Source organism: Peromyscus eremicus, chromosome 7 (genome assembly GCF_949786415.1).
Source record: "Peromyscus eremicus chromosome 7, PerEre_H2_v1, whole genome shotgun sequence".
Taxonomy (NCBI): domain Eukaryota; kingdom Metazoa; phylum Chordata; class Mammalia; order Rodentia; family Cricetidae; genus Peromyscus; species Peromyscus eremicus.
In genome coordinates, this window is record NC_081422.1 from 81,729,899 (window position 1) to 81,739,064 (window position 9,166).

Here is a 9,166-nt window from a genome sequence, read left to right on the forward strand (position 1 = left end):
CCTCGCGTTCTGGCCTGTTTCCATGAATGCCTCCACTGGAGGGAGGGATCTGACAGTTCTGCGGATAATGGTAAACACATGTAGCCAATGTTGCACAGTCCTTCAGAGCCAGAGAGCATTAGTAGGTACTTCAGTTGCTGGCAACAGAAAAACCGTGTAAGAGACTCCATCAGGCACCCGGGGAAACCACAAGGAGGTACCCAATGCAAGCACGGTCCCTCTTCCTTCCTTCCTTCTTTCCTTCCTTCCTTCCTTCCTTCCTTCCTTCCTTCCTTCCTCCCTCCCTCCCTCCCTCCCTCCCTCTCTCTCTCTCTCTTTCTTTCCTTCTGTCTCTGTCTCTCTCTCTCTCCTTCTCTTTCTTATCATTGAGCAATTATAAATGAAAATCAGAGTTTATGACAACCCAATCCCAACTTTAAAACTGCAGGAGAAGAATCTGGATTGAGAGACAAGAACGTTTCAACGTGTTTATTTTGGAGAATCTTCCCATTTCATGTTCAGCCTCTTGATGCTTTAAGTGTCCATGAGGACTTTGACTTCTCTGAGTACACAGGGGACAAATTACACATGGTGATGTCATTGCCTTGGAGATTTCTCAGACTACCAAGTTCATCAGTCATGTTGTCAATGTTAAGGAGATAAAAAAAGAAAAAAAACTTAAAGATACATTATCATTGCATGAAAATAAGTACTAATTTCTCATTGGAGGAATTTTTTAATGCTGTTTTCTAAGTTCCAGTGAAACTTAAGAAAGTTCTTTTAACATAGTGACATTCTCAGCAGGTCAGCTCATAGTACCATTATCTCAAGAATGGTAAAGGTATTACAATCTAATGATAAATAAGGATAAAATGAAGAATATTGTGAACAATATTTTATTTGCTACATAATTTTGAGCTATCTATGTATTATTCTTATTCTCTATTATATTTTATTACAGGAAAGCATTTCCTTCTAAACATATTGCACCAGGCTGTTATCTATGGTATTAAATTGATACAGGCATCCCCAATCTCCTTTCTATTTCTGCTGGACCATCCAATTTCCAGCAGCCTCCTCATTTACCTGGAAAACAATCTTTCATTCTGTTGTGTTTCCCTGTCCTGTTGATAATCAGAATTCCTTATCCAGAGTTGGGGAAGCTTCCTGGTTTAGTATCTCCAACATGACCAATATGGGTCAGCTCCTCCTAAACAGAGACTTGTCCACCCTGACTCAGAACAAAGCTACGGAGACTCACTGTAGAGAAACTCAGAGGTATTTCTTAGATCAAGGAGAATTTTACTTGACTACAATTAAATGTAATACCAAATTGATCTGTTGTCTTATGCACTGAAGGCTAGCTTAGTATAAATAAAGAGGCCAGCACCACTAGGTTTATTAAAACCTGTGACATAAATAAGCCAAATCACAACTGGAATTTCAAAGCCAAACAGATTCTCCACACGCACACGTGGGCTGGAGAATGAGCTTCAGAGAGACACTGCCATTGCCCAGCACTCTCTTACACCCAGCTTCCTCAATGTTGGCACCACTGCCAGAGGACTGGATAGCTGGCTTTGGGCAAGAAGGGCTGGCTGTGCCCTGAAGATTTAGCAGCACCCTGGCCATCATTCAAGTGGTAATAACCAAAATATTTGCAGACTTTATCATCTGTTCCTGGGAAATAGGTAGCAAAGCTGACTATAGTTGAAAAACACCAAATCTGTCTTTTTGTGATCTGAGGGGCAGGGCCCTGGTTTTTTACTGTATCAACTATTTTTCTGACCGTGGGAGCGGTGGCCTGTCCTGTTGCTTTGTCTACTAAGAACAGTCAAATAGTGACCTGTGGGATATGCTTTTGCCATAAAAATAGCTAGCAATTTTTCTCTTGAACAGATAGAAATCAGTATCTTCTTCCTGGGGTAGAACAGGGGACTGTAGCATGTAAGGATGATCTGCTCCTCTCTTGGGACTCCACAGCTTACAGTGGACACTCATCAGTTGTGATGTGGCGACATGTTCTCAACAAGCACAGCGAAAATTACACTATTTCTCTCTCCTTTCGCATGCACCGTTTGGATCTGGTGTGAAGGAAAGGAGTCGTTTTCTCGACTGGGACAATGCTTTAAACAACTTCTTGAATTCATTTAGCAGCCACTGCCCCGGATCCTATTGTTTTGTTTTTGACATCATCGGATTTTGATCAAAGCATTCACAAAAACTAGAAATACAAAGAGCAGAGCATGCTGTGCATCAGCTGCTGGGGGACAACAGATTAAACAAACGCCAGGGTTTATCACAGGCCTGGGGCTAACCAAGCCAGCAGTCACAAAGTTAACAAACCTTTAAATAATTTCAAGCCCCCCCCCTTTTTTTTTACTATCCATTATAAAGTGAAACTGGATTCATGTTAGATTAATAAACACTTTCAGAAGCATAAGACAGTGAAGAGAAGAATATTTTATTATCCTATATCAAATTCCATTCCTTGAAAGTAATGGATAAGTATAAATGAATAAACAATGAATGAGCCTTTTTGGGTTCTGAAGTAATTCTAGCTTATTTTATACATTTTCATATAATCAGGTGGTATCTAAGCATTTCACCCTATTTGTACAGATTTTATAATACAATATAGGTCTGTGTAAGAGACACATGCTTGCTTTAAATAAAACAAGGATGAAGAAAGCAATCATGAATAGTTTTCACATCTTAGGAAGTGTAGTACTAACTTGGAGACATTTTAATATAGTATCATTACTGTGTATTAGTGTGTATTTTTGTTTTGTATATTTCTCTTTTGTTTTACACTTTTTAAAATATTTCCCTTTTATTTTATTTTTGAGATTATAATACAGTTACAACATTTCTCCCTTCCCTTTCCTCTCTCCAAACTCTCCCATATACCACTCCCTGGCCTCCTTCAAATTCACAGACCTTTTTTTCATTATTTATTTTCACTTGCATATATGTACGTATGTATGTAACACATACACACATACCTAAATATAACCTAATCAGTTCATATAGTGTTGCTTGTATGTACGTTTTCAGGGCTGGCCATTTAGCACTGAACAACCAATTGGTGTGCATATATATGTTGCAAAGAATAAAGTGTCATAAGAAGTATTGTGCATGAATCTACAAATCCTACTGGAAATTAGAGGGCTATAGTAACTTGGATTCTCCTTGTTCTTCCTCTATCCTCTCCCTGTCTTGCTTCTTGATTCCAGCCTTCTCCAAGGGATTCTCATTCTGGACAGTTTTATCCCTTTCAGGACATTCCATCTATACTGTCTGGAACTTTTGGTGGAAGCTTAGAGACCAAGGCTGCTGATAGAATGGAAGGTGGGACTGAATATCCAACAATATGTAAGGCCATTTCTCAGAACAAAAAAGTGTCAGCTCCAATCAATCTATGCTTAAAAATTAGTTCTATATGGGCTGGGAAAATGATTCAGTGGATAAAGTGTTTATGATGTAACCACAAAGACTAGAATTTGAATCTTAAGCAGTACTGGGCAAGCATGGTAAACTTTTGTAATTCCAACGAATTGAAGTAGGAGAAAGAGGATGCTCCAGAGCAAGCTGGTTCGCTAGACTGTTAAATCTATGAGCTCTGGGTACAGTAAGAGACCCTGCCTCAGTAAATAAAGTAGAGAGAGATCAAGGAAGGCACTCAACCACTGGCTTCCACATAAATGAATATACCCATGCACCTACACATATGTGCATTGGCATACATGTAAACATGAGTAAGCATGCACCACACCATATAAACACACACACACAAGTTCTGTCACACATGATCTCATCTAAACGTATTTACTATCACTGATCTTAGAGCTTTATAAGAATATTACCATACAAAATCTGGTAGTTTGTGGGTTTTTTTTCCTCAACAGTTTTCTTTTCACTTATCATTTGTGATTTTGCCCATTTAGTTTCAACAGTATATACAATTTCATTTTGTAAATATGGCATATTTTGCTTTTTACTTTATTGTCAATGAATATTTTGATTGCTTATTGTTTCACTAGTATCAACCATGTTGCTAAGAACATTTTACATAAATCTAGTGCCCATGAAGAATTCCTACGACATCTATTTTGAGGACTGAAGGTATTATGTTGTATAGAATATGAGTCTTCAAGTTTAAAGGATAGTGAAAATTTCAACATGAGTGGAGGAATGGGCACATAAACCGGCAAAATGTAAAGTTTTGGCTTCATCCATGTTTCTTCCAGAATCCAGGTTTGCTAATGTTGGCCAGTCTAGTGGCGTTAAGAGACAAATCTGTGTGGCCTCGAACTGGATTTTCTCACTTCCCAGCAAGGCCTGGCATCTTCACACGTGCTTATTCACTAGTCATGTTTCTTCTTCTCCGAGAATTGTGCTTTTCTCTGAAGTTTATTAGAGCTCTCAATCTTATTTGTTGGAAGAAAAAGCCCTCCCCATTGGTTTATGACATTTCCTTTATTATATGTTTTTCTACATACTGGAGTCTGTTTCAAAGTTATCCACTGTGTTTCATTGATCTGTCAATTCTTTGCCAATACCATGTGGCTTTAATCACCAGGGTCCTATATTATATTTTACTATATGGTAGTGTGAGTCTGACTTCAATATTCCCTTTGTTCAAGGGTTTATAAGCCATTCTCATCTCTATTTTTATTACCTAGCTCAATGTTAGAATCATTTTGTTAAGCTAAAAAGGTTTTAAATTTTGATTGGCAAATAGGAATTCATTTTTAATGCTGAGTCTCCTTATTCAGAAACATCTCCTATCTTTCAAATTATTTTTATGGTTTCTTTCATAAAAGCCTCATTTTTGTTAGATTGTCCTGGCCTTTGCAAGTCTTAGTTCATTGTGGGTAGCACTTTCTAGCTAGTTACTGATCATACAAGAAATGTTATTTGGGATATTTATTTTACACTTCATTATTTTGCTGATTTGTTTTCCTCATTTTAAGATTTTTTTTTAGCCACATTTATTTAGTTCCATTCTATATTTTCAGGTACATGGGTTCTCTCTTCTGTCTTGAGTCTCAACTATTATTTCATGGTCTAATTTTTAGCCAGAGCCTAAAAGTCAATCGTAGCCACAATAGCAGTAAGCAAGTTCCCAAGCTCCTTGGCTACACAGGCTGTGCTTTGACTGGGAGTGTGGCCTTGGCTCCAGGCTCAATGCAGACACCTTTGAGTCCATTCCTGCTTTACTAATGAGAACATTGCCAACTACTTTTTCAACAGGAGTGGGGCTGTTAACACTGAGAGCAGTGAGTGTTTCAACAACTCTACAAAGCATTAAGTAAGGCGGAAGATTGAAGGTACAAAGTAACAAAAGCAGATACCCACTTTCAGCCCACTGAAAGACACTTGATTGTTTGGTACAAAGTAACAAAAGCAGATACCCACTTTCAGCCCACTGAAAGACACTTGATTGTTTGGTACAAAGTAACAAAAGCAGATACTCACTTTCAGCCCACTGAAAGACACTTGATTGTTTGGTACAAAGTAACAAAAGCAGATACTCACTTTCAGCCCACTGAAAGACACTTGACTGTTTGGAAACTCCCCGCAAAGCCTGATGGCTCTGCTTTGCTGGCTCTGTTCCACAGGTTCAGTTGGCCAAACTGCCCCGTGACTTTCCAGCACTGTAGCTAGCCAGTGCCAACGCCCTCTTCTTCCTGCTTGTCCAGACAATGTATACACATGGTTTCAAATGCTTCGTCCAGAAATGATAGGACAAAATGGTTCAAAGTGACCCAGAAACCAAAAGCTAACACAAACTTTATTTCTATATCATTGCTTCAGTCTCAAATTCTCAATATTGCTAGCTGAGGATCAGTTTTCACTTCTGCTTTTTGAAAATAAGGAAATACAAATTGTTCATTGGACTCTGTAATGTAGCCTTTTATATCCTTGTGTAAACCTTTCTCATGTTTCATTGCAGATAGAAATGTTCTAACTACCCTAAACTGAATCATAGGAAAAAAATATTTATGTTGTCCTAGGTACATTAGTGTTTCGGTTACTATTCTACTGCTGTGAAGAGACACCATAACCAAGGCAACTCTAATTTTTTTTTGTCCAAGCCCCTCCCCTGCACCAAGGCTGCACAAGGTGTCCCACCATAGGAACTGGGCTCAAAAAAGCCCGTTTATGGACCAGGAACAGATCCCGATCCCACTGCTGCCCCCCCCCAAACACTTCAAGCTAAACAACTGTCTCACATATACAGAGGGCCTAGTCCAGTCCCATGGGGGCTCTACAGCTATTGGTCCACAGATTTTGAGTTCCTACCAGTTTGGCCTGGTCGTCTCTGTATGTTTCCCCATCACGATTTTGATGTCCCTTGCTCATAGAATTACCCTTCTCTCTCATCGACTGGACATCTGGAGCTCAGGCTGGTGCCTAGCCATGAACCTCTATATCTCAGTTACTGGATGAAGGCCCTGTGATGACAGTTAGGGTATTCACCAATCTGATTACCAGAGTAGGCCAGTTCAGACACTCTCTCTACTATTGCTAGTAGTCTAAGGTGGAGTATTCCTTGTGGATTCCTGGGAACTTCCCTAGCACCCTGTTTCTCCCTATTTCCATGATGTCTCCATCTACCATGGTATCTGTTTCCTTGCTCTCCCATTCTGTCTCTGTTCCAGCTCACATATCCCATTCCTCAAGGCAACTCTTATAAAAGAAAGTATTTAATTGGGGGCTTGCTTACAGTTTTAGAGGTTTAATCCATTATCATCGTGGTAGGGAGCATGGCTCTGGAGCAGTAGCTGAAAGCTACATCCTGATCTACAGGTCCGGAGAGGAAAAGAAAGACACTGGGCCTGGCTTGAGCTTTTGAAACCTCAAAGTCCACCTCTCAGTGACACACTTCCTCCAAGTCCACACCTACTCCAAGAAAGCCACACCTCCTGATCCTTCTAATCCTTCAAAAAGTGCCACTCCCTGGTGACTAAGCATTCAAATATATGAGCCTATGGAGACCATTCTTATTTAAACCACCATAATTAGGAAGCCACAATTCTTTGATTAATGGCTTGATTACAAGAAACCATTTTCCTTGCAGCATCCTTTCTGCACAAAGCTTAATATTGTATCTACCAAGTCTCTAAATTTCATCTTTAGACAATAACAAAAAATTTCCAGACCATTAAGAGATTTAGTGCATCAGATGATAATGTTTTTAAATTTTCTTTCCAGTTTTGAAGATAAAATTTATGGTTTTCATCAACTTTAAATTTCTGTCAGCTTTTGGCCATGTCCTAGGCAACAGCTGGAAGTCTGGCTCATGAGAAATGCTAGGAAGACTTGGTGTCTGACTGTAAATTGCAAACCCTGGCTTGCTGCCTTATATTGTTGCTTCATCATTCTGATTAATTTTTAGAAAATATTCACATTAAGGCATTGATGTTGTTAAATATTTCTCTTTTTCTTTGATTTTTGTTTTGTTTTGTTTTTTATGAGACAGAGTGCTGTGGGATATCATTCTGTGTAGTGTGAATATGTGTTGCTCTGATTGGTTGATAAATGAGACACTGACTGGCCATTAGCTCAGGCTTATTACTGACTAGCTCTTTCACTTAAATTAACCCACAATTCCTATTTATGTTTAGCCACATGGCTTGGTACCTTTTCTCAGTTCTGCCTTGTCATCTTGCTTCCTCTGTGTCTGGCTGGTGATTCCTGAATCAGCCCTTCCTCTTCCCAGAATTCTCCTCATCTGCTCACCCCACCTATACTTCCTGCCTGGCTACTGGCCAATCAGCGTTTTATTTATTAACCAATCAGAGCAACACATATTCACAGCATACAGAATGACATCCCACAGCACTTACTCTTTTCTGACTAAACAAAAAGGAAGGTTTTAACTTTAACCTAGTAAAATTACATAAATAGAATAGTTATCAAGCAAGAATTGCAGTTATAATATCTAGTCCATTTGTATTTGGTAAAATTAAAGAAAATATTCTATCATCTATCCTCTATTTGTGAATCTAAAGTTTCATATCTAATTTATCTTTTATTGTAACCAAGGAAAATTATAACTATCTAGTTGTTATTTATTGCTTGTTTATATTATATATAGTTATTGTACTTATTGAATATAATTTTCTTACATTAGTTATAACTTCTATTTAGTTTTTTTATTTTTATTAGACAAAAAAGGGGAAATGTGGTGATATTTTATTTGTGCTGAAATGTGGTGATATTTTATTTGTGTTTTAATAAATAAAGCTTGCCTGGAGATCAGAGGGAAAAGGCTAGCCATTGTAAGTGAACAAAGAAGTCAGGCAGCAGTAGCACATGCCCTTAATCACTTAGCAGGCAGGATCTCTATGTGTTCAGGGCCACACTAGGGAACAGAGCCAAGTGTGGTGACACACAGCTTTAATCCCAGTACCAACCATAGAGGTCTGGAAGTCTGTGCAGACAAACAGAAAGTGACAGAGCTGTGTAGGAAGAGGAAGTGATGTAGCTGGGCTAAGAGAGCCAATGAGAGAACAGAACAGAAAAGGCATATAAGTGTGAGTATATGGGAAGAAGCTCTCTTTGGAAGCTGTGGAGTTGGGGAGGTGAGGTTAGCTCGTGGTTTGTCCTATTATTTCAGGCATAAAATGTTAACAGAAAACTCTTTTTGTAACTTATTGAAACTAGTGCAAACAAGTGCCTCTTCATTACAAACTCTATGTCAGAGAAGTATCACGAACACATATTCAGCTGACTTGCAGAGGTGGTCAGTTATCCGCTGCCTGTTCACAGCTTTATTACTACCTGGATGGAAGAGAAGTCAAGTATGTCCTTCGTCTACTTTAACTGGAACCCCAAATGCAGTGGTTTTACCAAAGAGCTCTCTGATTCTCACGTTCCAAGAATCCCTGTGATAAGCCATCCTGGGCTAAGGTAGGAGCTCCCAGGGCAGCAAGGACCTAAGCTTCTTAATTTTGCTCTTACATTCTTAGCGTTTAATTTTCAACCTCTTGCTTGAAATATGGTTACTTTACATTCAGCCTCATGTTGAAGTCCCAGACAGGAAAATTGTGTCCATAGAGCCTAAACTCTACTAAAACAGTGGCAAGCTTATGCTTATATTTTCTTTTAAGTTGGAGTGTGTCATTTAACTTATCATTGTGAGGGCACTTGAGGAGATATTAGCCAGGCTTCTCCT

The 9,166-nt window shown here is 38.9% G+C and overlaps 1 long non-coding RNA gene across 1 annotated transcript; it reads right to left on the reverse strand.

The window, feature by feature from the left end:
• Positions 1-453: 453 nt before the first annotated feature.
• Positions 454-5,601, reverse strand: LOC131914459 (uncharacterized). The gene is made up of 3 exons (XR_009380143.1): positions 5,521-5,601; positions 1,066-1,239; positions 454-600 (listed from the first exon to the last, which is right to left on the reverse strand). It is a non-coding gene; the product is annotated as an uncharacterized LOC131914459 (long non-coding RNA).
• Positions 5,602-9,166: the final 3,565 nt, after the last annotated feature.